Below are 27,032 nucleotides of genomic sequence, written 5' to 3'. Positions count from 1 at the left end.
TGATCAGAATAACACACAATACAACATGTCCACTGTGCCCTGTTCTAGTGGAAAGAGAGCCTACTGATTTACTATGAAAGTGACTTGCAGTGCACACATAGGCCAACTGTTCTGCTCTTCTGGACCTATATTCTCTATCTAGATCATCAGTGTCATGGTTTGTATTTGGCATGTTCTTGCAAAGGCATGGTTATATCCCATTCTCAGAGGGGTACTAAAATAAAGACTGGATTGCTGAAGGCTCTCACCACACCAACAGATTAACCCATTGATAGAATTTTAATAGAATGAAATACTGGGAGTGATAGGAACTGTGGGACTAGAAGTTTTTTCTGGCTTCATCTTAAAAGGTCTACTTCAACCTGGCTTCCCCCTTTCTCAATCTTTTAGCTTTCTGGCCACTATGAAGTGAGAAGTTTCTTCTATTATATGCTCAAGCTACCGTGATGCTTTATCCCGACATAGGTTCAAACAATGGGTCCACCTAAGCTTGCCTCCAAACTGCTGAAACATGTAGTAAGGTCATTCCTCAGGAATTATGCTACAGAAATGAAAATTGACTAACAGCATCTACAAATTACTCTAGATTATTTTAAATTATATATTGTTATTATTATTATTATTATTATGTTATTTTTACTTTACTATGATGTGATATGGGATGTCCTTCTGCCTATGTGCTGCTTTTATTGAGAGATGCTTAAATTTGTTTTGTCCAATGGCTTAGCAAAGGAAAGCTAGGCAGGAAGTCCAAACAAAGATACAGAGAGAGAATAGGCCGTGTAGTTGCCGAAAGAGAAAAATGCCAGAACATTACTGGTAGCAATGCGTAGATTAACAGAAATGGGTTAATATAAGATATAAGAATTACTTAGGAATCTGCCTAAGCCATTGGCCAAACTGTTTTTAATTATTATAGTTTCTGTGTGATTATTCAGGTACAGGTGACTGGGAAACTAAAGCACAGTCTCTGTCTACAATAATGTAAAGGTGGTCCACATTCAAAGAAACCACTTATTACAAGTAGTAATTCCTAAGAAGTCAAAAGATAAAGAACTGAGTGAATCACTTAAATATCACTAAAGCAAATCTCTCACATGTTGTTTTGAGTTTCATTTATCTTATCAGATACAAGATTTGAAATGGAAGACATTTATAGTGGGAAGTGCATTTAGAGTGGGACTTTTGTCAATATCTGCAGAATCTACCAGGGTTATCTGACTATAAGAACATGCACCTCTATTTCCTGGCTTAGTTCTCTTTACTTGTTGCTTTGATAAAATATTAAAATAAAAGCAACCTGAGTGAAGAAGGGTATATTTTGGCTCATATTGTGCCAGGGACGGTCAGTCCCTTATCTGCATGGGAAGTCATGACAGCACATGCGTGAGGCAGCTTAGAACATTGCATCTGCTGACAAGGAGCAGAAACAGCAATGCTTCTGCTCAGGGCTTCTCTTTGTATAATTCACAGACCAAACTCAGACAGTGGTGTCTCCCTGTTCAGTGTGGCTCTTCCTACACCAATTGACCTAAACTAGATACCCTGTCACAGAGCTTCTCAGAGGCTAAACAATCCTTCACACATGTGCCTAGAGAGTTACTACTGCTGATTTCATATCCTGTGAGTGGACAGTTATCACTACATCACATTGTTCTTAACTGTCTTGCAATACTGTGGGAGTACCACGAGGAGGGATAATAGTTCTAAATAGTTTCTGTTCATATAAATAGAGGTGGCTATTGTGTCATGGTGATGGAATATATCTCTAACCTAGTGAAAAATCTTGTCTTATATCTATTAGCAAATTTATGTCCATATTACTTGATGTTTTACATAGCTGTCCATTTACTCTTGTTTTATTGAATATTATAGATTTCTTAAATAATGAATGAGATAAATTGGCTAAGTAAAATTCTTGACATGTATCCACTCATTATTTTCTTACTCATGATTTTATCTTTAAACTTTTTTATTGATATAAACTTTTTTCTTTACTAATTTTGAACATTTTTCTCCTCTTTTTGTTCAATTTTATTATTTTACATTAGGTTCAATTTGTACCTTATTTATAAAAACATTATTAGTGAATATTATTAAGAATGTATTTTTGTAAATATGTATATATGGTATATTAATTATAATAAGCATTCCTATTACTCCTTATATTATATTTCTTTATCTGTTAATCTATTTATGGAAACCTGGGCTGCTTTAGCAATGTGGCAATTATGAAAAGACTATATGGAAGTTTAATCTTTTGAGAACCTCTAGGTTTGTTTTAAAAGTGGTATTCCAGTTTGTTTTTCTAGATGGTTTTGAAAACTTCAGTAGTAGAACTTGCCAGTAAAATATATTTTGTCACCAGGGAAATAAAATAATATAACAAATTACCATCTCATTCCAGTCAGAATTATCACAATCATGGAAAGAAAGACTGAGAAAGATGAAGGGAAGACAAATTGTTATAATACCATCTTTATATGTCAGTATTAATAGCATAGTAGTGACACAGTAAAGATATTATAGATCACTGAGGTCTATGTACACCCACACTGAGCAGACTCTCAGTATGTACCTCAGGAAGTAAACCTGAGAATCCTTTAATGTTCTTGTCTCTCATTCTACTCCTATAGCTGTGCTCCTAGTCTATCCCTAAGCTCTATCATTGTTCAGGCTCACCTCCTTCTTTGGGAGAACTTAGCTTTAGGTTACTAAGAGATGGAATCTCTGGATATAATCAGCAACTACATGAGATGCTTCTGGCCAATTAAGTTGAAATATATGAGCTCTAGAATAAACACAGGAACCATGGAAGCTGTTGCTGTAAGATCACATATTCTATCTGAAAGAATCACGGTTCTCTATACACTTAGGTAGTCTCTTACCTCAGGATGATTTATCTTGACATGGAGACTCTTGGCACAAAGTTATTCATTCATGACCCATTCCAGATAAGTGGGTCAGAGCAAGGAAGGTTAGGAAAGCGAATTCCATCTTTTGAAATAGATGTACATGCCATATATAATTTTCTTCCAGGCTTGAACAGACTATTGCTATATTGGAGCGAAGGGATACCCTCTGACCATGATAGCATCCACCAATATGGATTAAGGATGCTGCATTAACCTTCAAAATGCTTGGTCTCACACACATAACAATGGCATAAGCAAAATAATTGGTGAAAGTTAGGATTGTGTTATAGTAATTTTACATTTCCTGATAAGAAGAGAGAGGAACAGAACAGGACCCTCATCTGACAGTCCATATTCATCCCTACTCCCATGCTATTGTTAGAATTGTGAAGCTATATTAGAAAAAAAGGTTAAAAAATTAACTGAGAGTAGAACTCGACACGAGCTTCCACGAAGTCATCATGCATGGTATGGCTGACAATTTACTGCTGCAGTAGGTTTGGGTGATTTAGTACCACTCATGATAGTATAAGAAACTGTAACATTCATTTGTTAAGTCATACTGAGGTGAATTGTGTTATTTTTGATGTTGTTCTATCATTGGTACGCTGGGTAGGGAGTAAAGATGTCAGTCATGCCTGTCTCGGACAAGCAAAGAAACAATTTACTTTGTAATTTTTGTAGAAAAAAAAGTGTTTTCTGGCCTCTGCTAAATAGTTTTAAAATTTTTTGTCTTTCTGAAAGGATTGCATACTTCACAAGGCAACAAAAGATGCCTTTGCTCACTATTCTCAGATGTTAAGCTGATATTGCTTTCAACAGTCTATAACCTTTCAGGATCAAATTCTTCTATTTCTACCCCATTATGGGTTCATAATTTCAAAAATCATATTTTAGAACAAGAGAACGCCAGGCACATAATTATCTGAATGGATTGCAGAGATATTTACAATATGAGCTTTAATAAAATGGCATTTTTTTTAAACATAAAAGTCAAAATGGAAGACAGAGGAGAGGTTCCAGGCTTTAAAGAAATTTTCAAAAAAATATAGAGTGCTAAAATAGGTCTAACTTTACTCACGATATTAAATTTTTCAAGAGTTTGACAAAACAATTATCTCTTATTACAGGTGTCAAGGTGTTTCTTTTTAGTAAACAGCATATTGATCTCTGCTCTCTGACACCTGTTCTTTTATTTCCATGAAGCCTAGGATTCAGATGAACCACATTTGGAGTTGTCTTGAGTCACTTAAACTACAAAGGCAGTGCAATCAAGGAAAGAGACAGCCACTGCTCAGGAATTAGTGATACTTTTGGTTTCTAAGAAACCCTCCTCATTATTTGATTAATGTATCATGCTAGAATCTGATTTTGGCTAATAAATTCATTTTTTACTCATGAGCCATGAAGTCGTGCCCCCTTAAGTGATCGCTATCTGCTCTTGGAAACTGTATATTTCACTTAAGCATATTAAAAGTTCATTGGTGTCTTTGTCCAGCTCATATTTGGGCAGTTATGCTGGTGAGACTTTATGGTATAGCTTAAAATAATGTTAGGTGGGAGGAATGGGAAGAAAAAAATTATTAAATTATAATCTCAAAAAAATCCCAGGAAGAATTTTGATGGGATCTTGATGGGGATTGCATTGAATCTATAAATTGCCTTTGGTAGAATTGCCATTTTTACTATGTTGATCCTCCCAATCCAAGAGCAAGGGATGTCCATCCATTTTTTGGTATCCTCCTCAATTTCTTTCTTCAATGCCTTAAAGTTCTTGTCAAATAGATCTTTCACTTCCTTGGTTAGATTTACCCCAGATCTGGAGAGGACAATAATCAACTTTATATGGAAAAACAAAAAACCCAGGATAGCCAAAACAATCCTATACAATAAAGGATTGTCTGGAGGCATTACCATCCCTGACTTCAAACTCTATTACAGAGCTACAGTAATGAAAACAGGGTGGTACTGGCATAAAAACAGAGAAGTCGACCAATGGAATTGTATAGAAGACCCGGATTTAATCCCACAAACCTATGAACACCTCATTTTCGATAAAGGAGCTAAAAGTATACAATGGAAGAAAGAAAGCATCTTCAACAAATGGTGCTGGCACAACTGGTTGTCAACCTGTAGAAGAATGAAAATAGACCCATATCTATCACCGTGCACAAAACTCAAGTCCAAATGGATTAAAGATCTCAATATCAGCCCGAAAACACTGAACCTGATAGAAGGGAAAGTGGGAAATACCCTACAACAGATGGGCACAGGTGATCGCTTCTTAGGTATAACCCCAGAAGCACAGACATTAAGGGCAACATTGAATAAATGGGACCTACTAAAACTGAGAAGCTTCTGTAAAGCAAAGGACACTGTCACTAAGACACAAAGGCAACCTACTGACTGGGAGAAGATCTTCACCAACCCCACAACAGACAAAGGTCTGATCTCCAAAATATATAGAGAACTCAAGAAACTAGACTTTAAAAGGCTAATTAACCCAATTAAAAAATGGGGCACTGAACTGAACAGAGAATTCTCAACAGAAGAAGTTCAAATGGCCAAAAGACACTTAAGGTCGTGCTCAATCTCCTTAGCAATCAGGGAAATGCAAATCAAAACAACTTTGAGATATCATCTTACACCTGTCAGAATGGCTAAAGTCAAAAACACCAAGGATAGCCTTTGCTGGAGAGGCTGTGGAGGAAGGGGTACACTCATCCATTGCTGGTGGGAATGCAATCTTGTGCAACCACTGTGGAAGTCAGTGTTTCGGTTTCTCAGGAAATTCGGGATCAACCTACCCCTTGACCCAGCAATACCACTCTTGGGAATTTACCCAAGAGATGCTCTATCATATGTCAAAAGCATTTGTTCAACTATGTTCATAGCAGTATTATTTGTAATAGCCAGAACCTGGAAACAACCTAGATGCCCTTCAATGGAAGAATGGATGAAGAAAGTATGGAATATATACACATTAGAGTACTACGCTGCGGTAAAAAACAATGACTTCTCGAATTTTGCATGCAAATGGATGGAAATAGAAAACACTATCCTGAGTGAGGTAACCCAGACCCAAAAAGATGAACATGGGATGTACTCCCTCATAATTGGTTTCTAGCCATAAGTAAAGGTCACGGAGTCTACAATAGGTGAATCTAAAGAAGCTAAGTAAGAAGGTGAACACAAGGAAAAACATATAATTATCCTCTTGGATAAGGGAAGTAGACAAAATTGCTGGGGAGAAAAGTGGGATCTTGGGGGTGGGGTGGGATGGGGGTAAGGGGAGATGGGGAGAGAAAAGGTAGAAGGGAAGGTGGGGGGACTTGGGGAAACAGGAGGATCGGGATAAAGGAAGGTTGGATAGGGGAGCACGGAACCCCATTTCTTAGTTAAAGGACCCACTTTAGGATGGGCAGGATACTTGACCCTAGAGGGGCTCCCAGGTGCCCAAGTTGAGGCCCCCAGTTAGTTCCTTGGGCAGCTGAGGATAGGGAACCTGAAATGACCCTATCCTAGAGCAATACTGACGAATATCATGCATATCATCCTAGAACTTTCATCTGGCTATGGATGGAGATAGAGACAGAGACCCACACTGGAACACTGGATAGAGCTCCCAAGGTCCCAAGGAGGAGCAGAAGGAGGGAGAACATGAGCAAATAAGTCGGGACCACGAGGGGTGCACCCACCCACTGAGACAGTGGAGCTGATCTACTGGGAGCTTACCAAGGCCAGCTGGACTGTTACCAAAAAAAGCATGGGATAAAACTGGACTCTCTGAACATGACGAACAATGAGGGCTGATGAGACGCCAAGGACAATGGCAGGCGGTTTTGATCCAACGCAATGTACTGGCTTGGTGGGAGCCTAGCCAGTTTGGATGTTCACCTTCCTAGATATGGATGGAGGGGGGAGGACCTAGGACTTACCACAGGGCAGGGAACCCTGACTGCTCTTTGGACTGGAGAGGGAGGGGGAGAAAAGTGGGGGGAAAGGGAGAGGGGTGGGAGGAGGGGGAGAAGAATGGGAGGAGGGGGAGGGAAATGGGAGGCTGGGAGGAGGTGGAAATTTGTTTTTTTTTTCTTTCTTTTCTTTATTCTCCTTTTATCAATAAAAAAAATGAAAAAAAAATCCCAGGATTTTGAAAGTAGGTGGGAAAATCTAAGGTCAAGGCTATGTCTCGATAAATAAAACAGAAAATGATATCTCAGGACACATGGTAAATTTCACATAAACTTTTGCCATCAGGGAGTTCCATGGAAAGGCATTATATGCGTCTTCTGAGTATACACAAGGAATGGTTTAATAAAAACCTTTGGTCACCTGCAAAGTCTCAAACAAACGTTCATTAACAGTATTTAGCTACATCCAATGTGTTAGGTAGGAAATTATTGTTAGGATCTAAATTAGGACTGTTCCATACGAGTTTAATGATTGTTCAGGAAAGCTGGCTGTCTATTTGGAACACCATGCTCATGTTGTGTGAGAATGGGTGTTTGTATATATCAGTGCTTGTGCATTCACATTATATAGGGTGAAATTATGTTACTCTAAAAGCGAGCATGATTCTCCTCCTCAATCTATGGCAAAGGCTTTGTTTTAATGTGGTTATACTGATACAACAAAATGTCACCAAATTTTTATTTTAAAGAACCGAAACGTATTTTTCACAGTTCTGAGGGCTGAAAACCCAACATCATTGTGCTGACAGATTGAAGGAAAGATGACAACTCACTTCCTAATTCACAAGTCATTGTCTTTTCGCTATTACCTCACATGGTGAAATAAACCATTATCCTCCAGGCCTCTTTCGTAATGACATTAATTCCAGTCAAGATAGCTAGTTTTTTTTTTTTATGACCAACCCACCTGTGAAGGACCAGCCACCTAACCATTACCTTATAGGTCAGGATTTCACCTTAAATATCAGAGGACAATGGACATTAACTCCATAGCAAGCCTATTGTTGCATAAGGAAGAGCAGATGTTTCAAAGTTTGCCACCCTTTATGTTACCTTCATTTATAAAATATTAAGCCTTTGAAAAAACTCTTACCACCATGGGATTTTTCTTGCAAAGTCTATAAAGGAACTCCAGAATGTGACCATTCATTTAGTGTGAAATGAAAAGAAGCTATGTGAACATACTATTAAACTTTCTGTGCACACACAAAATTTGACAAATGAGTTAAAGTCTTTTAGGAAATAAGAAAATGACATAGATTAAAAGCCAGGCAACAAATACATTGTCAAATGACATACACGGAAATTGAACTGAGAGATCTGGAAAGTAATTTCCAAAGCACACCATTATTAGATACAGCATTTCATGTAGACATCACCTTTTATTTTTCTTGAAGATGGAAAAAAATGAATTGAAAAGAAAGATTTATTATTGCCATTTTTAAGATTGTGTTTGTGAAATTAAAACAAACAAAAAAAGTCTATCTTTAAAGTGAGATTAAATTTGGGTCTGCCAAGTCAAAGACACAAGAACTGAATTATTGATAAGGGTATAGCTATGCTCCTTGACAAATGGAAAGTATCATATTTTAATAGTCTCAAAAGAACTATGTCTTCTAAGAGGAGCAAAGACTGCATCCAAGTTAAAAGACACCCTGCCATGTTCAGTTGAATTTGCTGCAAGTACTGGGCAAACTCGTGGGCAAATTCAGCTGAATCTGAAAGCAGATGTGGGCTCTACAAAGGGAAGTTCTGTATGAGAGTACAAAGAAGGAAACTGGACGTCGGCTGTGAATGAACATGCGCTAGAATGGACACTGGTTGCTTTGCATTCAAACAATAGTCAATGGTCAGGGTGACACTTCAGTGTATGAATTTTAATTACTGCTTGAGGTGAGAAACCAAACCCTTTAAAGTTGTGAAGGATTTACTTAGGGTGTTATAGTCATTCATGGATTGTGTAGCTCCAAAGCTGACAGCCTTTGCTTTGTTATGACATTACGCCACATATGTATTTACAAGTCAAAATTAATCCCCTTTAATTACACAGAATCATAGAGGTAACGTACATGTTGGAGAGCTGAGCAGCAAAGATTTGGGGTTTAAATTGTTCTGTAGCATATGGTGTTTTTTTTTTCTCTAGAAATCTCAAAGAATTCTTAAGTCCTTGGAATATAAGTAAGTTTTAGTTGAACATATCTCTTTTGATCTCCCCCAGGTTAATACAAATTACTTGTCCTGAAAAATCGATAAATATTGTTTTTTTTTTTGAGTTTCCTAGGTCTGTGTTTTTATGACAAGTTGATCAGACATGTTAGCACATTACGACAAAAGTGATTGGAAGTGGTGTTGAGGCTGGTGAGCCATAGCAAGGAAGCTAGTCACTTATGTGAATATATTTTTTAAATTTCTTTTGTCAATAAGTCAGGAAAAAAGATATCACCTCACATGTCAGAAGAAAACACTATTCCTATTTGCAAGAAATCATTGGAACAAAGCATTGTTGAGTTATTGGTAGCAGCTCAAAGTCTGTTCTTTGTCTTTATGATTTTTTATGGGGAGGGAGCACTAAATAAACTCTCAAAATTATGGTGCCAATCCAATTGTGATTGCTATAAACTCTCCCTTTCTTAATTTTGGTCACTGCTAACAAAGGCGATACATGTCCCCATATTCATAGACAAAGAGCACCTTTGCTGGTTATTGTTAGCAGAATGCCCTGTTGCCAAGGCAGACTTCTCTTTTCTTCTCCATCATGCTGTGTCTTTGTTGCATTGATTTACAACTTTCAATTAAAATATGTGTTTAAACTAAAAACCGGCATGCTCAATAAAGCATACATAGCGTTTTAAGGGGTCAGACCTTGGTAAATCTTTTCTGTGAGTCTATGAATATGTTTAATTTTGTTCTTTCAAACCTAATATAAAAATAGCATGATCATTTTCCATCTTTGGTTTTTCATGTCTCTTATCCTGCAAATATTCAAACATTCATCTGAAACATAATTACCAACCACCAGTCCTGCTACAGTTCTCCGTTTACAGAGGAGCCCTAATGTGCCAGTCTATCATTTACCTAGAAAGACAAAAGCACAGCAGATAGTAAAGCTCCAGAGGACAGGAGGGAGAGTCCACACTACTTTTCTGGAGAAATAAATTCTTGTCATAGGTATTTCAAAGAGCTGAAGTGCCAATCTTTTTTTCCCTTTTGATTTACCAAATCCCTTGTAGAGTGCCAATTTCTTAAAATCCAGCAAAAATGAAGTAGCAATACCAGCTTCCTATAACAACTCACTCTCAGCCCTGTAATCATTGTTTTCTCAGTTTTAGTTCACAGACTTAGGTCGCAAGGTGCAGGAACTCAACTTGAAAGAGTGAGCTTAGTAGACAGCAGACTGCACCTCCAGGGCTGTTTTTCCTGCTCCTCCTCTCTAATCTTGTAAGACTCCTTATAGCACAGATAGCTTTTCCAGCAAACTTGGAGCTGGAAATACTGTTGGCTTCCTTTCGCAAGGACTCCATGATTGCATCACTACTAACATCTAAGTGGTAGGAATAAATGTAGCAAATCTAGTCACAAAGTAACACTAGAATGAGTATGTGGTACCACTCTGGGAAGAAGCATTTTAAAAATTTATTATTTTTGCTTTACATCTAATATCAACTTATGAGGGAATACATACTGTGTTTGTCTTTCTGGTATGGGTTACCTCATTCAGGATGATGCTTTTTTCTAGTGCTAATCCTTTGCCTATAAATTTCAAGAGATCATTGATTTTTGCTGCTGATTATTACTTCATTGGGTAAATGCACCACATTTTTTTCATCCATTCTTTGGTTCAGGGGCATAAAGATTGTTTCCAGATTCTGGCTATTACGAATAATGCTGTTATGAACATAGATGAATAAGTGTCCTTGTGGTATGACTGTGGATCCTTTGTATAAATGCCCATGAGTGGTATTATTGGGTTTTGAGGTAGATATTGATTGCCAGTTTTCTGAGAAACCGCCATAGTGGATGCTCTGGACTGACAACTGGGGATCCTACATGGGGCCGAACTAGGCCCTCTGAATGTAGGTGACAGTTGTGTAGCTTAGTCTAATTGTGGGACCTATTTATTCCTGGTGCACAAACTGACTTTTTGGATCCCATTTTCTATGGTGGGATACCTTGTTCAACCTTGATACAGAGGGGAGGGATTTGATCCTGCCAGGCTGAGTTGACTCCCCTTGGGAGACTATCCACTCTCTGATAAGTGAATGGGAAGTAGCGGAAGGTGGATGGAGTGGGAGGAGTGGAGGGAGGGGAAAATGTGGTTGGTATGTAAAATGAATAGGAGAGAGAGAGAGAGAAAGAATAAACAAAAAGTTTATTATTTTTGTATGTGAGAAATTTACCTTTATGTATGTAAGTGTATCATGTATGTTCATTGTCCAGAATTGCCAGAAAAGGACATTGAATCTCCAGGAACTGGAGTTATATTGCGATCCCCATGCGGATGCTGAGAATTGAAGCAGATCTTCTGAAAGAACTGCTAGTGTTCCTGTCTGCCAAGCCATCTCTCCAGTTCCTGGAGAAAGCATTTTTCTCTCCAATGTAGAAGTTTATTTCTTGGGCTTCCATTTCCACAGACTATTCTTGTTCCCATAAAAATCTGAGTACTACATTTGTTAAATACAACATGTGCTATTTTCCCAGCAAAACTTCTATAAAATAAAAGACGTACTACTGAAATGTATAGATGAATGGAAACTATGAAGTTAGATGCAATTTTCTTCAGGTATTTGTTATGTTCCATGGAAGGGAGATGCTCACCTGGACACTAGTTTTTAACCCTCTGTAATGGTTTTATAACGTTAATTTGGATGAGCCTGTTATTTAATCTAATAGGAAGTTAAGTGTTGTCATGATTGGCTCTTTTGTAGAGATGGTTAACCTTAAGTGGTTGAGATGACCCTTTTTAGTGTGGTTAGGTCTCATTCAATCAAATAAAAAGCCCTAATAGTGAGACTGAGATTGTTAGGAGGAAGAAATTCTGCATCAGTAGTGTACTCTTAGTTTCCATCAAGATATATAGGCATCCTCCTGAATATTAACCTTCAGCAAGCGATGAAAGGAGACAGAGACAGAGACCCAAATTGGAGCACAGGACTGAAATCTCAAGGTCCAAATCAGGAGCAGAAGGAGAGAGAGCACGAGCATGGAACTCAGGACCGCGAGGGGTGCACCCACACACTGAGACAATGGGGATGTTCTATTGGGAACTCACCAAGGCCAGCTGGCCTGGGTCTGGAAAATCCTGAGATAAAACCGGACTCTCTGAACATAGAGGACAATGAGGACTACTGACAACTCAAGAACAATGGCAATGGGTTTCTGATCCTACTGCACGCACTGGCTTTGTGGGAGCCTAGGCAGTTTGGATGCTCAACTTACTAGACCTGGATGGAGGTGGGGGTTCCTTGGACTTCCCACAGGACAGGGAACCCTGATTGCTTTTCGGGCTGGGGGGGGACTTAATTGGGGGAGGGGGAGGGAAATGGGAGGCGGTGGCGGGGAAGAGACAGAAATCTTTAATAAATAAATAAATTAAAATAAATATATATATATATATATATATATATATATATATATATATATATATATATATATATATAAAGATATTCAAGACAGCTTTCTGGTCACAGAGTATGAGCCCGAACAATTGTGATAGCTAATTAAATTAAATTGATCTATTTATGTTTACAGAGTGGGTGTGGGTGGGAGAGAGGGAGGAAGAGAAGAAAGGAGGAGGGTGAGAGAGAATGAGGCTACCGGTTTATTTTAGAGAGGGACTACTCATCTATTTTTCTGAAGAACTCTGATTACAGCCAGCTCACTATCCTGTTTCTACCTGGTCATAAACCAAATTATTTTAATTTTTGTTAAATACACTTAAGTTGCAAATGTTGTGAAATCTTTGTGTATAATTGTTAGAAAATTCAACTTGAAACTCTCTAATGTGTGTTCCCATATATGAGTTTGGAATTTAATTCTGCTTTCCGTTCTACACTGAAAATTTTGAAATGTTCAACTTATATCTATTAGTTAATATTATACTGGTGTAAGAAGTTCTTCTTTCTATGTGTTGCTTTCATTGGTCAAATAAAGAAACTGCCTTGGCCTTTTGATAGGGCAAAACTTAGATAGGCAGGGAAAATAGAACTGAATTCTGGGAAGAAGGCAGTGTGGCAGACGCCATGGCTCTCCTGCCCAAGATGATAGATGCTGGTTAGACTCATGCCGGTAAGCCACAGTCAAGTGGAGATACACATTAATGGGGATGGGTTAATCAAGATGTGAGAGTTAGCCAATAACAGGTTAGAGATAATGGGCCAGACAGTGTTTAAATGAATACAATTTCTGTGTAATTATTTCGGGACACGGCCTGCAGCTCTTCTTACTACATTATACCTTAGAACATAAATAGCATCAGTATGTTTGTGTCAATCACTAAATTCAAAAGTCAGGTTACTTTGCTTTCTTGGCTTTATCCTCAGTATGATAGGAATGATTAATATATATATATTGCTTTCTATGAATGAATAGTTTAGATGCTGCTCAATTTAGAGAAATATAATGCATGGACAGATAACATTACTTTTCTGGTTCAAATGTTTATAAATTCCTTTAAGATGGGGTACACAAATATGTGAAATTAAGTAAGTAAATTGTTTTGCCATTGCTAGAACTAGTGATTTGTTAAATAATTTAAACTACAAACTACAAGGTTCATGCATTTCCTTCTCTTAACTATGTCTTGGGCTTGGTCGTCTCAAGAAAACTTCTTGGGAAATGAGCTGCTCAACTGGGCCAGTCTTTCTATCTGTATTTAAAAAGCCAGACACCAATTTAGGGCACAGATTTTCAAAGCAGTCAGAATCCCACCAGAATGATACGCTATCAGACATTTTCTAAGGAATTATAGAGTATTGAAAGTACCCTTAATAGGGGACTTGCAGCAAAATACAGATTTATTCCAGCAGCTAACACAAAAGTCCCTTATTACTTGAATGTAAAACATTTTCTCTGTCCAGCATTTTCACCAATTTCCCATGCCTACCCTTTGTCTCGTTTCCTCCATTTATGTTGAAGGGGCGGAGTGATTAATTTTACCCCAGTGAAACTGCAGAAGTGTATATGTGACTATACCAGACATCTGGCATGTCAACTATCGACAGATGAGTGACACAGCAGCTGATGAGAGCAGACAGCATCCTGTACCTTAAAACAATAGCCTCCGCATCAGGTGCTTATTTATGATGCAGGAGCAGGTGATGACTCACATGAGCTGCCTGGACATGTACTATCTCAGAGGGGACAGCTGTGGGACGCTGAGAAATGGCACCAGCTGTTATTAAGCAGCCTTTCCCACATACGCACCAAACAGTGACATGTGTTCTGTTTCCCAAACTGAAGCATACTGAATGCTAAGCCTCAAATGGATAGGATTCAAATCTGGACATGCATTTATTAATTAAAGGCTGATATATTAATTATATTACTAGCATCATCAAAATATTTCTTTGTTACTGAAATCACATAGACATGAAGAGTTAGAAACTTTTTGCTGTTGTTTTTGGAAATTAATTTCTACTTAATTTTTTTTTTTACATTTTACAATGAGCTTTTCCTTTTATTCATTAAAATACTGGGTCATTTTAAATATCCTGCACAACTATTTGTTTTATGAGTTTCTTTAGAGAAGTTTGATCAAGAGAACAGAATCAGAGCCAAAGTCCAGTTCTGTGTGTCTTTTTATTACCTCTGACTACAGACTTCTTCAGATAGCAGATAAAGTTCAAAACAGTAATTTCCCCAAGCAAATAGGATTTGGAAGTCTGTAGATTTAATGGGGATGTTTCATGTCAAGTCACCTCTGTGATCTAATTTTAGATTGTAGGAAATATGCCAACGTGTTAGTGTCTAATTAGAGTTATTCATTGGAAATTATTTGTACCAACCTTTAATCTCTGGTAGCAAAGTGCACTGGCAGTGTTGGCAGCAGCAACGTTGGCAGCATGAGGGTTGAGCAGGGTTTTGCAAAAGGATATGAAGTATGGTTATATGTAGATTGTACAGTTAGCTTGGCTGAGAAATATCTCAGACTATGCAATGCTAAGTTTGGCTAAATTTAGTGACAAGTCCCATTTCCCAACCAAATACTAGAGCTTGTGTGTATGTGTATGGAGAGTGCTTTAATAACAGTGAGTTTTCCCCAACAGTCTTCATAGAGAAACTATACTGGCATGCATTTTGGTAATTAAGGTTTTATTAGGTTTATTAAGATTAAGTCACAACACTATCCTTTTGTTGGCACAATTATAACCACTTGAGTTTAATTCTTGCATTAGTTACTTTTCTATTGCAGCGATAAAATATCATGACAAGCAACTTAAAATACACAGGGTTTAATTTGACTTATCATTTCAGGGGGATGAAGTCCATATCAGTGGAAGCTGTAATAGCAGCAGGTAGGCAGGCATGCTGGCAGGAGCAAGAAAATGTTTGATCACATTTTACCCACACACAGAAAGCACAGAGAAAGAATGGAAAGTGAGGTAAGGCTGCCAACTCGCACAGTCACTCCACAGTGACATACTTCCCCCAACAATGCTCCACTGCTGCCAGAGCTCTTTACACTCCTTTAGCTAATAGCCTTTAAGATATCAGCCCACTTGGGTGTGGTCTCTTTTGCCTTAAAAAGCAGTGATAGCCCTGCTCCTGCTCTGTTGCTTCTAGCTCCCGCTTAAGGCTGCTAGACTCTATTCTTGTTCACTCAGAGGGCTGTTTTCTAGGACAGTGATCTGTAAGTTTTCCCCTTAAATAAATAACCCTTTCATGAATCATAATTCAAACTGGTATGGGATTGTTTTGTGGCTTATGTCTTACCTCCACCTCTTAAAGATTCTATAAGTCCTCCAGACAGTAACCCCAGCTGCAGATCAAGTGTTGAGATACCTGATGCAGAGAGGTATAGTTCATATTTAAATCATAACAATCCTGCTTAAAGGACATCCAGCCTACAATAAATTGCCATGAAATCATGGATAGTTTTTCCTAGTTGGTTAACTGCTGGGTTGCAAAAGACTGGATTCATAATGAGACACTTACTAGATAAGATATTTACTCAGTGATTGGAAGGGTGAAGGAGAGTTTGTCTCAAGAAGATGAGGGAGTGCAGTGATTGAGATCTGCAGGGAATCTTACATACTTTCTATCAAAAATGTTCGCTTGACCAATGTTAAAGGATTTAGCACCCCACCCTCCCCTGTGCTGCATTCATTTGATCACCTGGCTTTGTGGTTTTTTATTTAAAAAATATTTCAAGGTTTCTAAACTGAAACAGTTTTGAAGCGCTAATAAATGACCTTTCATTTCCTGTTGACCCAAAGGCAAGGACGTTTAGTTTCTTTGCTATATCACTACTCTAAGTCTAAACTTTTAAAATAAAAGCTGCTTTAAATCATGCAGAAAGCCTTTTTCATCCAAAAGAACCTTTCAATAACAAAAGCCAGTAATAACAGAAACAAAAATGAACAAGAAGCCTCATAGTCAGCAAAATTTCTCTTTAGTATCCTGGGCTGCCACATTTCTCAGTATTATTATTCCTTGTGTTTGCTGCCCAAAGGGAGACATTTCATCCACATCATATAATCTTCCCCTGGCAGCAATGGATTTCAACATTCATTCCCCCATTGTGAACTATAAACAAAGCAACCTATTGCTAACCAGCAGTATTAAAATAGCAAGTAAAAGATGATCAACTTCTAATTGTATCAGAGTTGTTTAAGGACAAGACTGACTCACAAATGTTGAAATGATACTGCCGATTCCTTTCAATGTTCATGAGTGTTAATAGTGACTATTTAAAATAGGGATGATCATTCTTCCAGGTCATTTGGGAAAGTCATTGCTTAATGAACAGCCTTTAGTATTAATAATAAAGAAAAAAAAGGCTGTTCTCTTGTCGAGCTGAGTGTTACTTTTATGTTTTGTTTGCAATATATTAGCGAAATATTGGCCTTTCAAATAAAAAAAGAAGCTTAGAATTCTTCAGATGTGTATTGTACTGTTTTCTTAGTAGAACAGTTAAACAAAAGAGGAAAAATACAGCTACAACAAAAGAGTTCAAAGTAATAAACACTGCTCAGTGATAATTCTTAATATTAATGGTATCAAGTCCCAATAAAAGGACACAGACTAACAATTTAGATTAGAAAAGAGGATCCATCTTTTTGCTGCATCCAAGAAACACACTGCACCATTAAGGTTAGATATCACCTTCAAGTAAAAGCATGGAAAAAGGGATCTTACTAAAATAAAACCATGAAGCAATTAGGCATGGCTATTTTAATATCTGATAAAATAGACTCAGGTCAAAACTAACCAGAAGAGATCACGATGAACACTATATACTCATTAAAGAAAAAAAATCGATCAGGGGGATATAGTAATTGTAAACATTTATGCACCAAATGAAAGAGTAACCAATTTTACAAAAAAAACCACAACTACATCTAATAAATAACATATTGATCATAATACAGTGATACTGAGTGGCAGTAAGATCCTCTGCTTACCATTATACAGGATATTCAGATTAGAAAACAAACAGAAATGCTGGAGTTAAATGATATCATAACTCAAATGTAACTAAACAGGCATCTACAGAGCTTTCCTCCAAAAACTAATAAAACTATTCTTGGCAGCTGATGGAACTCTCTACAAAATAGATCACACATTAGGACAGATATCAAGTTTTAGCAAATATTGGAAAATTGATACCCTGCATCCTGTTTGACCTCCATGGATTAAAGCTGCTTATCAACAACAAATAAAATGATAGACATCATACAAGCTCATGGAAGCTGAACAACTCACTAGGGAATAAAAATCAGGTTGAGAAAGAAACCAAGAAAAAAATTAAAACCTTTTTAGAACTGAAGGTAAATTAAAACACAGCATACTCAAACATTTGGGACACATGAGGTTACCAGTTAGTTAGAAGTTACCTGTTCTAAAAGGTAAACTCATAGCTCTCAGGACCTATAGTACACTTAAAGGATCTAGAAAAACAAGAAGGGCTAACACTCAAAAAAGTAGATAGGAAGAAATAAGCAAACCTAGGATTGAAATCAATTAAATAGAAATGAGAAAAATGCAAAGAATTAATTAAATCAAGTGTTGATTCTTTGAGAAAAACCAACAATATTAATAAACTTTTAGTCAAATTAAGTCAAAATAAGAAATAATATAAATTAATAAAATTAGAGAAAAGGGGGGGAGATGACAGACATGAAGAAAAATCAAAAAATCATATCTACATATTTTAAAAATCTGTATTTTATTAAACTGGAAAATCTAAAATAAATAGATGATATTCTTGACATGTATGACCTACCAAGGTTAAATCAAGAGTAAATAAACACTTTAAACAGGCCCATAAACCTTAGTGATATAGAAATAAGAATTTAAAAATCCCCAAGCATAAAAGACCCAGGATCTGATAGATTCACAGAGAATTTTAACAGATTTTCTAAGAAGACTTAACATCAACATGCCTCAAGTTAATCCACAAATAGAAGCAAGAACATTTTTAAATTCTTTGTATGAGTACACTATATCCTGTACCAAAATTACACAAAGACTCAACAGAAAATCAGATATACATCAATATCTCTTATGAACATAAATGCAAAAAATTTTCAAAACAGTATTTGCACACTGAATTCAAGAACACATCCACAGAGTATCCACCATAATCAAGTTGACTTCATTTACAAGATGCATGGATAGATCAGCATATGTAAATCAATAAATTTAATTCACCACATAAACCAGACTAAAAGACAAAAAAAGAAAATAGCCACAATAAAACACATTAGAAGCAAAAAATGCCTTTGATAAAATTTAACCTCTCTAAAAGTCTTGGAGAGAGTACAAAGGGAGCATATGCCAACATAACAAAGGCAATTATACTAAGCCCTACTATCCTCAAGATAGAGAAACTCAAAGCATTTCTACTAACATCAGAGACATTTCTTATTTTCTATTAGGATAAGCAATAAGAAATTGTCTTAACTGTTCTGCACATAAGGACCAAGACCAGCTAATGAGCTTAAATTATTTTGCAATACAATACAATACAAGTTTGTAAAGGAATATATCGTCCCAACATTCCAGTTGAGAAATTGATCTCTTAACACATGTAATATTTATTAATTGCAGGCAGGTAACAAACCAGATTAGGCTTTTCTTCACTAATTATCTCTTTGGTACATGCAGAAAATTATCAGTTTGTATTAATAATAATTGGTTAAGACTGATTGGTTAAAGGGATGTTTCCCATGTCCTTTGGGAGAAGGAGGATGAGAAAGGGAAAGTGTCCAAGGATAGAGTCTGAGATTTTCTTGTTGTCTATGGAAAGTACTCCAAATTTAGTAATTCACTTTATCACACCATCTTTGACACACAAAAAAAGGGATTGGTTTATTCTCTCCACAATGGAGTTTCCAAACGTATATCATAAAGAAGGAGAACTAGACATAGGAAGTGAGATCAAACTGTAAACCTCTTTCCACAAGTCCATCCATCAGTTTAACCTCACTCATTCCCATCAGCCGCCTCACCGGGCACCAGCAATCACTATCTCCCTAACTACAGGGCCCTGGTGCCAAGCTGTGGGGTTGTGGCTTTCAGATTTGCAAAGCTCAACGATTGGTGATATAAAACTGCTAAAGTTGTGGATTGAGTCATCCGACTCCTTAAGAGTTCAAGACGGGAATACACCACATGGCAAATGGCATGGCCCCCGAAGCGCCCAGCTAACTAAGCTAAGGTTCTACATTTCCTTTATTGGAGGACTGGAACAGCTGGTATCGTTTGAGCAATCAGCTAAATTTAGAACTGTGGTCAGTAGCAGACATTTTCTGCTCAAGTTATGTCTACATTCAAATTGTCTTAAGTGTTAGCTACAGACAAAATTGGACAACTGTCCACAGATATTAAAATAGAGGTGGAAACGTCCTGTGTGATTTTCTACTCCAATTACACATGTCCAGTGTAGAAATACTCACTGAAGCAAGACTGCCATGTTAGGGGGTTGGCAGCATCTTGGTGGGATATTTTGTTGTTGTTTGTTTCTTGTTTTTTTTTTTAACAAGTTTATTTATAAAATTAGTCAAGATATATAACTGACATAAAAACTTCGATAGGATAATTTTTGAAACCACTTGAAGGGCATCGAAGTACTTCTTTTGCTCTTACTCCCAGTCTTCCTGAGTCTGCACCCTCTTTAATACAATCCAAACACTATAGAAAGCAGAAAAATGTCTACTTCCATTTCCATTGGCACATTTTCAAATACTTGAATACAAAGCTATATCTAAATTTTGATTGTTGGAAGAGAAAAAGAAAACCTGGGAGACCTGAAATTGAGAAACAAAGAGCAAATGTTTGCACAAACATAACACTAGCATACACAGAATCTCTAGGCATTTTCCCCTTTCCTGTTATCCTTGTGGGACCTAGCACAATCATCATTAGTTCAGTGATCATCTAGAAAGACAACATTCCCATTACGTGGTTGCTGTTATATGTTGTATTTTTAATCTGATTTTAAGGTAACTGTGAGTTGATTTTGTTTGATTTTTAGTTCTGAGATCAAGTCAAGAGTCTTGGACATTCCAGAAAAGGGCTTTACCTTTGAGCTACATCCTTAATTGGAACAGTTTTAGATTCACAGAAAATATGAATAGATAACCAAATGTGTTTCCAACCCTTCCACTTATTACATATTCTGATCTCTTTATATTTAATACTTTATATTTGTATGGTATAATCGTCAGAATAATGAACCAGTATTTTACTGTGTTGCTTGCTAGTCTCTGAAGTCTTTATATGCTTTTATTTATTCTATTTCCTCATTTGCTACTTTGCTGTGCTGGAATCCTCTCCAGAACTCATTCCATTTAGTTATCACGCTTCCTCGTGTTCCTCTTGACTGAGTAGGTTTTGGCTTTCGTGTATTTTGACATCCTTGACAGTTCTCAGGAGCAACTGTCAGGTGTTTTGTAGAATGTGGCTGTCTGGGGATTTATCTGATCATTTTCATCCTAACACCTGAGTTATTAATTCTTCTAAGATGGGCCACAGAGATAGGGTATTATTTTTACCACATATAGTATCACCAGGACATTCCTTTACCCCCAGTGGCAGGCCCTTCCTGTATAAAGTTACTCATTTTTGTTCTCTGTCTTGCAGTACTTTTACCTGTTTTGTGTATATCCCACTGCAGGAGTGAGGGGTAATGATCTACTTCCCTCAGGATGGCATTTTCTATAGTTTCCTGGGAAGTCTTTTACTAAGTATGCTTCTTTTTCACTATTTATTAAATTATTCAATAATGCACTTACTTCAATATATGGCATGATCATTCTTTTGTTATTTTTAATTACAAACCAATATTAGCCTATTGATTTTGTTGCTCTGGTCATAGTAAAATCTTTCAATTGTTTTAATTATCTCTGTCAGATCTCCATCAATAGAGGTTGTTTTAGGATGGCTTTATTGTTGCTATGTTTATTTATGTCACATTGTGTTCTTGTGTGACTTCTTTAGGGTTTTGAAGTATGGAACATTCAATAGCTCTAACTTGCATTTTTCCTTTCCAAGTTCTAGATCCTTCAGACTTTCTCTAAAGAACTCTTCTATTTTGTTTAATTTTTTGTTGTTTGGTGACATTAAAAGTCAATATGGAAGTATAAAATGCAGTTTTTTTTCCTATGGAGGTCTTATTGTTTTGACATTCTTCAGACAAAGGAACAAAAAAAGAAAAACGTCTCCTGTTCTGTGTTTTTACAGTACCAGTGAACATTTCTATTTGTTCTTTATTAAACTAAACAAGAATTCGTACTGTACTGACTTAAACCAAGAAGTATACGGATGCCCTAATCTACTTCTGCCTATCTGCAAACTGCAACGTCGACGGCGAAAAACATGGCTCTCCACATCAATATATGAGAAGCTCAGTTTCACTGTATTTAAAGAGCAGTGCCTGACCTATTAGCCTATGGTCCGTGGGAAACAGTGTCATGGATGCATATGTTTATTTTGCTTTTGAAGTTGCAGAGAGACTTTCTTCAATTAGCAGGATGTTTAAAAGGTACTTTCTTTTGTACCTTCTATTAATGGGGACCGATGGCCATTGCTAAAAGAACTTAAACTTTGTTGAAGCCCTCCTGCCAATTTGTCTAAGTATGGACTCAACAATGTTCTTTTCAGAGGAAAGGTTATGATACTAATAAATTTACTTTAGTTAGTCCAGTGGTAGTAAGGAAAGCATTTGATATAGCCGAGAAGATCATCAACAGGTGCCTTCCCAGATCACCAGCCAGATGCCAACAACAGGGAGGTGGAAGGTAAAGTTGTGAAATAAGGCACACCATCTAAAGCAGTGTTTTTCAACCTTCCTAATACTCAGACCTTTTAACGCAGTTCCTCATGTTGTGTGACCCCTTACCAAAAAATTATCTCATTTCTATTTCATAACTGTAATTTTGCTACTGCTATGAATCATAATGTAAATATCTGATATGCAGGATATCTGATTTGCAACACTATGAAAAGGCCAATCAATACCCAAAAAATATTGATCTAAATAATATCACAGGTGTCATAGACCTTACTAGAATTCCATGCAAAAAAAAATATTTCATTGCTCCAGAGATATCTTCACCAGAAATGAGAGTTCAGTATCCTTGTCAGTCTAAGCAAGCAGAAGACATCTAGAGTTTAGAAGCAATTTGTGAATAAGGTATTCTGCAGAGTAGTTTTCCAGATTGGGTGTGCCTCTGAGAGATTGCTGGAAATGCTGTGGTATTTTCCCAACAGCAACACCTTAAGAGAAAAGAAAGACAATTAAGGTGGGGGAAGTGTGTGTCCTCCAAGTACCCACTCTGGTAAAGCTTATCAGTGTCTATTATGTCTGGCTTTGGAAAGCCATTGCGACTATTATCCTCACTTGGGGAATGTGTAGAGATAATGAATTCAGATATAACATCAGTCAAGATTTGATGATTTTCAGCATGTGAGATCTCTCTGTGGTAACAGCAGCACTTCATGCTCTGCCTTTTCTCTTAACTGAAGGAGGAAACAAGTTTATTATTTTTTTTAAAATAAAGCTTTATAAAAATGAAATTTAATTCAAGACAACAAAAACTGGGGGTTCATTAAATGCCAGCCTCTGGCACCAGGCTTCTTTGGGATGGCATGTGCTTGCCTTCACAGGGCTTACAACAAGCAACAATTTCAAATGATTAACTGGACCCTTGCAATAAAAGTGTGGCTAGTGTTCTGACTGGTAGTAATTAACAGTTAAAAACATCTAAGAAAAAAATAACCTTTTTTCTTTAGATTAATAAAAAAATATCTATTTTTAGGAAATACACAAACACACTCTAATGATAAATTGTCCTACAAGAGCTAAACAATTGTCCCCTTGTGTGTTTCACTTGGTGACAGGAACTATAATTCTCAAGGTAAAACTTCACTCTACTAGAAAGAGATGCTTCAGTGGGGAATCTTAGGCCTGTGAGGATAGGAGCCTCCAGAAAGCTCTTGACCCCGCTGTAGTAGACAGCCACCTTGGTTGGTGTTTTGGCTCTGTACCTGAATTTGACAAGACTCTCCAAGTGCTATCTTTAGGCTATCTTTTCGGCTTCAGAAAAATAAAAATTGAGTATTATTAGAATAGGCAATCTTTCAATCAACTTGGGACTTTGTTCACTTGCCCAGCAAGAAGGACAACCTGTTCTAAGCGATAACAAATTCTTAATTTACTGAAATCTCCGCTTCAATCAGATCTGCCGCTACAGTTTACTGCCTGAGCTGATAGCTCTTATCTGCATCAACTCAGAACTAAAGGTGGCAATGCTGAATTGCTGCCAGTCTCCTCTGAGTCAAGGTCTTCTATTTATAAGGCAGGGAAGGGCCACTTTTCCATACAGAACATACGGGTTTCGTCTAAGGGTTTAAGGAAAAGGCATTAAAATAGGAGAAGGAGGTGTGTGAGGGGACTTTGAGGCTGCTCACAAGCCATTTCAGTATTACATTCTATTAATCATGGCATAGCCAAGAGTGGTTGTAGCATTAGTATGAAATAAACAGAACATGGTCAATGCTATGTTTTCTGCTAAACAGTGGTTATTACTTTAGTGGGCAATGTTTCTCTTAAGTATACCCTTGCAATGTCTTTCACAAGGTGCTGAATTCACTTCATTATTTATAAACTAAGGATTGTGCTTTTCTGTCTGTTGATGAAATAGTACTAACTATGCATTCTGTTGATATTTAGAACTTAAAGCAAACCTATACTTTCTAAAATTCTCCCTCTGCCGTTATGATTATTTTCTCCTCAAGCAGTGTGAGCTTGTCTTTTGCATTCCTTATCAAACACTTAAGGTTTAGTAAACACTCTGCATCTATGCACAGATGACCCAAATTTTTCAATGTACGCCTATAGAATAGAGTGAACTACTTTAATCAGTTCCAGCATGAAATTGTAGACTACTCCGGAAGTGTCACCATTCATTTTTAGTAAGACATCTCTTTTCCATTAGTTGAATAGCCAGGAAGGGGCTGAAAAAAATGCAAAATCATCACCAGGCTTGGTACCCTGAACATTACACATAAGGGTGGGAAAATAGAAGGTAGAAAGCCAAGGAATTAAGAATGAGATGGGTCAGCACTCTGAAAAGTGTCTTCCTTCTTTTCTTCTTTCCTTTTTTTCTTTTTCTACTTACTGACTCAATAATCTCTCCATCAGTTTGGGTTTCCAAGTTGCCCCCAAAATATATGAATAGGAAAGATATTTCCCAGCTATCTTTCTGATCTTCTTTATTATGTTGTACCATTTTCCAAATATCTTACCAACTTGTTATATGTAAATTTATTTTCAGTCTTCAGCCTGGTTTCTTGAAGCACATTTAGTAAGGTAACAGAAGTAAGAGGTAGGAATGTGTGAAGAGTCTATTTCAGCAGATTTTGCACACCAGGCAAAGGGGTCTGTGTTGAGGCTTAAAGCTGTCTATTTGGGTCTGTCCAAGGGTGGCACAAGGAAGATAAAATGAAAAAGAGAACAAGAGTCGATTCCAGTTCTCAAAGCATTATGTTATGTGAAAAAGAGCTACAAATGTTTTATCTTATTTCAAGGATAAATAACATTTAGCAAGAAAGACAAAATCTTAATGGATGTGAACAATATCAATGAACGGCACCACTTAATTTTTAGGATAATCTGTTTCTGGTATTGCAGTGAGTCCTCAGATGAGCAAACACTGTGTACGATTCATGAGGGAGCAGTAACATATTTGTCTCAATCTAAATTTAACTCTGTGCTTTATAGGGTAGCTGAATAAACTTTATTTCATTTCTTTATTTTTTTCAACAAGTGCATTATGAGGAACAGATAAATATTTGAAATTCAATTCTGTAGAAGGGTACAGAAAAAAATGTTAAAAATCAACAAGTTCAATGTCGTCATCTAATCCAGGGATTTAGAAAACGCTACACAATCTTTATTATAACTGATAACTGGAAATCAGGACATCGATGGGAAAAGTCAGGCAGTAAGTGGTTCCCGTCCCTCGAGATGTGACCACCCTGTGGAAACGTGTACCACAGCATCACTAATGTAGCAGTTAATCTAGTAACTTATGTTTTCTCCCAAGTGAGGCAAGAAGGAGAGGATTGTCACAGAAGTAGGCTAATTCCCTTTAATTTAGATGTAATTGAGGACAAGAGAAAACAGTAAAAAACATAGTCTTAGGAATCTTACATTTGCTAATGTGTCATGAGGTGGGTAAGACAAATAAAGGGTACAATAGTTTGTACTTTGCATTTTTAAATTAGATATTATGCTAAGAGCTTCATCAACCCAGTGCATATGGACTATTTCTTGACTGCTCAGAAGTAGCTACCATCTTAAAATGTGGTGGTAAAATTTGTTTATTTGAACAAGAGTTTGAAAAGATGACAAAGACGATGCTTACAAAGTCAAATGTTATAGTACAAACATTAAATATATTGCTTAGATGGAGCCAGGCCATTGTGAACAGACCTGTGTTCAATGATCATACAGAGAAAAGCTGAACATTCTATTTGGGGACATGGATACACTAGAAATGATGACTCATTTTGGCCTTTTACTTGAGATATAGAAATTACTTCTTGAACTAAAAGAAATAGAAAATATAGGGGGAAAAGACAGCCGTAGGTTTTCCTCAGTATGTACCATGCTATGTTTTGGATTAAAGGCTGACTATTATAACTTACCAATCATGTTGTGCTATAATGTTCTTTGTCACTTGAAGAAATCCGTGCACTGTCCCCACAAGGAAAGCTAAGGCTTGTGTGAAGACCTTCCTGTAGAAAATTTCTCAGTTTGAAAGCTGTCCAGCATGGCTTTGCCCCTCAGTGCAGGTTGAAGGATACAGCCTTTGCAAGCCTCTGACTATATCTCAGCCACGACTGTAAAGTGAAAGAGACTTAAAGAAGAATCTATTTTTCCTAAAAAGGAATTACTAGTCTACCCTAAAAGTTTGAATTACACTGAGAGCAAAATTAATTTGATCTAGCAGTTTTCCAATTTTTCCACACGTTTACAAAGATTATTTCAGCATGTGGAAACTTTAGTAGGAACATAAGCACTTCCCAAAATTCAAGCAGTTTGAGAACGAGATCTTTTCACCCAACACTTTAAGACAATTGGGAACTGACACGCAAAGACAGTTCAGTTAGAATCATTTTGATTTTGCTTTTTAACGACATTATCCATTTCATTTTGTCTTTTTAAATTCAAAATTATAATTTTATGTCTTATAATTTTTATTGTTTGCTCTTTGACAACCTTATGTGTGTATAAAATCCATATCCTCTCCTAGGCTTGATAACCCAGTTTAAGACCCCCTTAGCTCCTGCTGGGTAAATGGTAGTATAAAGCAATTTTTTTCTAGAAAGAGTAAAGCATTATTTGTGGTATCCTAACATGTATAATACCCCTCAGAGATACAAAAAAAATAAGAATTTGAATCTTTTCAAGAGATAA

Source organism: Microtus pennsylvanicus, chromosome 1 (genome assembly GCF_037038515.1).
Source record: "Microtus pennsylvanicus isolate mMicPen1 chromosome 1, mMicPen1.hap1, whole genome shotgun sequence".
NCBI classification, from domain to species: Eukaryota; Metazoa; Chordata; class Mammalia; order Rodentia; family Cricetidae; genus Microtus; species Microtus pennsylvanicus.
This window is presented reverse-complemented; position numbering follows the sequence as displayed.